General features: G+C 40.6%; 1 pseudogene; it reads right to left on the bottom strand.

Moving 5' to 3' along the window:
- LOC107113624 overlaps positions 1–4,603 on the bottom strand; it is a 43,773-nt pseudogene extending 39,170 nt beyond the window's left edge.
- Between the last annotated feature and the right edge of the window lie 593 nt (positions 4,604–5,196).

Here is a 5,196-nt window from a genome sequence, read left to right as displayed (position 1 = left end):
GTATTATCAGGCAGCAGAGACAACGTGGATAAAAGACTGGGTAACAATACAAGATACTAGATCTTTAACTCTGGAAGGTCATAATCTGAACATGGGTTTGCATGCCTATCTTCTTTGGTATAATAAAGATAAAATACACTCCAGCTTTCACCAGCCCATACTGAGAAGTGCTTTGATAAAATGTTGGCAAAAACTGAAAGAAAAATATTACACGGAAATCCCTGGGTGGGTATCCCCCTTAGAAGCATTTATCAAGCCCACCCTATTAACCGAAAATAAGAAAGAGTCTTATGAAAACTTACTAGATAAAAACAACAAACTATTGAGTTTAGAAGAACTAAAATTACGTAATATAAATCTGACTTGGTGGGAAAGTACACAACTAAACTCTGTATATAGTAAAGATAAAAGCCTAGGCTTTTTTTTCAACAAATAATGAATTAGATCAAATTTGGCTATCTTCCAGTGATAAGTTGATTCAAAAGATATATAAACTATTGTTGGAGAATTATATGCAGGATAAAACTGTAAAACCCTCTATGGTAAAGTGGATGCAAGATATGGGATATAATGTTGACACTTTTTTTTCAACAAATAATGAATTAGATCAAATTTGGCTATCTTCCAGTGATAAGTTGATTCAAAAGATATATAAACTATTGTTGGAGAATTATATGCAGGATAAAACTGTAAAACCCTCTATGGTAAAGTGGATGCAAGATATGGGATATAATGTTGACACTGACGAATGGGCTAAAATATGGAAAACGATGAGACTCCTTAGATCAACATCGTTTAAAGAAAACATATATAAAATGTTTCACAGGTGATACTGGTCACCTGATAGAATTGCCAGATGTTCAAATATGGTTCCTAAGAACTGCTGGAAATGCAAGAACAACATAGGATCCTTCTTCCATATGTGGTGGAAATGTGAAAAAATACAAAAGTTTTGGAAATCTGTAAAAAAGATAATATTAGAGGTATTGAATATTAACCTTAACCTATTACCAGAAATATATTTATTAAATATAATCCCAGACTCTTACAAGCCAGAAGATAGGTACTTGTTAGTTTATATTCTAACTGCATCAAGAATATTGTTAGCCCATTACTGGAAAAATGAAAAATTACCCTCTAGATAAGAAATAGCCTTGAAACTGCTGGACACTGCTGAAATGAACAAATTAACAATGTTATTACATGGGAAAGATGATGCCTTATCCCAAAAAAGATGCTTAAGAGTATATAAATGGTGGGAAAAGAATTATATGTAAATGATTCTGAAATTATAAGGAAAGTTATAAATATATGGTTGTACAACTTGATAAAACATCAAAATAAAGTATTATTAAAAGGGGGGGAGAGGAGAATGATGTCAGCTGCTTTGGTCCCTATTGCAGATACTGTATTTTTCTCATGGGGAACCATTGTTGCCAATCTCCAGGTGAGGGCTGGAGAGCACTCAGAATTACAACTGCTCTCCAGATGGAAGAGATCAGGTCCCCTGGAGAAAATGGTGGACTCTGTGTCCTTATAGCCTGCTGAGATGGCCCCCCATGACAGCCAATGTGACGTAGTAATCAGGGCTTCAGAACATGGTAGAGGCTGCAGGTGTGGGGGGGGGAGATGGAAAGATGAAGAAAGAGAAGGAAATAAAGGTAGATTGATGATTGGCTGGGAAGGAGATAGGGTTGCCAACTCCAAGTTGGTAAATTCCTGGAGGTTTGAGGGATGGAGCCTGGAGAGGGTGAGGTTTGAGGAGGGGTGGGACCTCAGACAGGTACAATGCCATAAACTCCACCCTCCAAACCAGCCATTTCCTCCTGGGGAACCATTGTTGCCAATCTCCAGGTAGGGGCTGGAGATCACTCAGATTTACAAGTGCTCTCTAGGAAGGAGGAGGGAGAACATAGAAAACTGAAGTCAGAGGGGAGATAAATATAGATTGATGGTTGGCTGGGAGGGAGATAGGGTTGCCAACTCCAGATTGGATAATTCCTGGAGTTTTGAGGGGTGGAGCATGGAGAGGGTGAGGTTTGAGGAGGGATGGGACCTCAGACAGGTACAATGCCATAGACTTCACCCTCCAAACCAGCCACTTCCTCCTGGGGAACCATTGTTGCCAAACTCCAGGTAAGAACTGGAGATCACTCAGAATTACAACTGCTGTCCAGGAGGGAGGGCAGAAGTCCGCTGAAGTCAGAGGGACAGATAATGGTAGGTTGACAGTTAGCTGAGAAGGAGATGGGGTTGCCAGCTCCAGGTTGGGAAATTCCTGGGGATTTGAGGGGTGGAGTCTGGAGAGGCTGGGATTTGAGTAGGGGTTGGACCTCAGACAGGTACAATGCCATAGACTCCATTCTCCAAACCAGCCATTTCCTCTTGGGGAACCATTGTTTTCAATTTCCAGGTGAGGGGTGGAGATCACTCAGAATTACATCTGCTCTTCAGGTAGCAGAGTTCCTCCGAAGAAAATGGCAGACTCTGTGCATTATACCTTACTGAGGTCACCACAGCAAATTGACACTGAGTGCCCAAGGCCGGGGCACTCTCCGAGAGCCTCTTTATAGAACTTGTTACATTTATTTCCACAACGGGCCTTATTCCTAGTTAATATAATAATTATCAACACCCAGTTAATATCCCAGTCTCCATAGCATCTGAATCTGAGAATGATACAATCATTCCTTCTCTCCACCCTCAGGGCACCTCACTCTTGTTTAGGGTTGCCAGGTCCCTAGTGTTTGCTGGTGGGGGAACAAGGCTTTCCTTCTGGGATCATCTGATGTGTGCATGTAGCATGCATGCTGCGATGACATCACACAGAAGTGATGTCATTGCAGTAGGCATGTTGCCAGGGGGATGCTCAAGCATTCAGCCAGAAACTCTATAATGCCATAGAGTTTTTTGGCCGAGTGCTAGAGCATCCCCCGGCAATGGGCCCTCTTACAGGGGCTACTGTAAGCTCTTGGAGGATTGGCTACATTAGGGGTGTGTCACCTAATATGCAGAGGAGTTCCTGCTACAAAAAGAGCCCTGTATATATATATATTCAATAGAAATAACCTATATTAAGAGTGTTGTTATAATTTATATGCATGTATCCATGTAAAATAATAATTTTTGTAATGAAAACATCTAAGCTTTGTACTAAAAATGAACTTAGCCTGAGAATTCATTTAAAGGTAAAAGGAGTCTAAGTAGGCAGCCAAAAAAACACACTACATATATAAATCAATATAATGAGACAAGCACCTGCATTGTAGAGCTGGGACGCAGCCAAGTAACATCCTGTTTTCAAATATGTGATTGATGACTGACCAGACAAAGAAATCTAAACTGAGCATGTCTAAATGATGTCAACAATGATGTAAAGTTGGAAGGAGCAAGAAGAGTATATAAGTCTGCTCCCTGTATTTGCTCACTGAACATCTATGAGCTGTAAGGTGTTCCTTTATTCGAATAAATTCTTTTGTTACCCTTTACTGCCTGGATAATTGTTTTACTGTGTGGTTTATTGGCTAGCCACACAAGACAAAGAACCTTAACACATTTAGCATATTGGCAACACCACATTATGTATTGTTTTATGTTATGTTATGATTTGGTAATATGACTTGTAAGCCACCCTGAGCCTACGGGGAGGGCGGGATAGAAATACAAATAATAAATAAATAAATATAAATATTATTCAGCCTTTATTTGGCTTGGCACAGCAATACTGAATTGCAGCTTCTCCTGGCCTGTGGTTTAAACTAGGGGCCAGGAGAAGCCTCCCAGCCAAGTCTGTGTGCTGCCAAGAGAGACCTCCTGCCTCACACAGATCCTGGGGCCAGCTTCTCTTGGCCCGTGGTTTAAACCATGGGGCAGGAGAAGCCTAACATATTTAAAGGGCCTTTGTTTCGCTTCTTACACTATGAACCTTGTGGTCTGTTGAAATCGCTGAAATCAGGTTCCACTTACACAGCTGGCAAACTGAAGAAGTCGAAGGAAACACATCTTCCAAGTATCTAGAATGAGTGTCTTTGCAAAGGCTGTTTGGAAAATGTTTTGACTATGTGGACTCCTCCTATCAAGTTACACTGACTACATGGACTTTATGTCTTGTCTTCAAAGTAGGAAATTGTATCTTATGCCTTACTATAGTTACAGTATGCATTAATGTTGTTATTGTGACACCACCAACTTTATAATTGTTTAATATATTGTTTTGGCAATCTTTGATGGTGTTTTCTACTAGTGGAATTTGTATATTTGGGATTCCTGTGACACTAGTCCTTCCCTTGTTGTTTGGAACATGAAAAATTTGGCAATCCTGATTATTTCCTGAATCCCAATATCATACTAATAACGAGATTCAGGAATATCAGGAAATACCAATATTGTTTTGGTTCAATAACCTGAACCCCCAAAATACCATTTTGTGTGTGCATACCACTAGTGCTCAACCAAATACCTTACCTAAAGGCATAGTCTCTACCTTGCCAGTTGCCATGCAGGAAGCACCAGTAAATGTCATTCTGATCACTTTTGAAGGGTCCAAAGTCAGACTGAAAGCAACAATCACAATATCCTGCATGGTTGGCTCTTGAACAACCATATTGACCTATGTCATGGAAGATAATGAGCCACCCCTGCTTGAAAAACCAGTATGCATTGACTTTGTGAGGAAAGTGTGTAGTATGTCACTGCTTGCCTTGAGTTCTAAAGATAAATTTCTGCAAACCTATGCAGATGTCTTTCAAGGGCTTGGACAGTTCCCTGGCACCTACCATATCCACATAGATACTGCTGGTAGTACACGGTTTTTGCAAAATTCTCTATGCTACACTACTCACACTCACTGACCATCTGGAAAAGACCAAAGTCATCTCTAGGGTGATGAAGCCAATTGCATGTGTTAATAGCCTTGTCATTACTCAGAAGAAAAATGGATCACTTTGCCTTTGCCTAGACCCCCAAGCCCTAAACAAAGCCATCCGGTGGCAGCACTTTTCCATCCGTACGATTCAGGATGTGCAACAAAGCCTGGCTGGCAAAAAATTCTTCACAATCTTGGATGAAAAAGATGGCTACTGGCAGGTTAAACTCAACAAGGAATCTGCTCAACTGTGCACATTCAACACTCCATGGGGTTGCTACCATTTCAATAGGAGGCCTTTTATCATCAAGTCAGACAGTGAACCCTCTATA

Source organism: Gekko japonicus, unplaced genomic scaffold, assembly GCF_001447785.1.
Source record: "Gekko japonicus isolate JY-2015 unplaced genomic scaffold, Gekko_japonicus_V1.1 scaffold4318, whole genome shotgun sequence".
Classification (NCBI taxonomy): domain Eukaryota; kingdom Metazoa; phylum Chordata; class Lepidosauria; order Squamata; family Gekkonidae; genus Gekko; species Gekko japonicus.
Note: the sequence above shows the minus strand (reverse complement) of the source record. Positions and strands in the feature narration are given on the sequence as shown.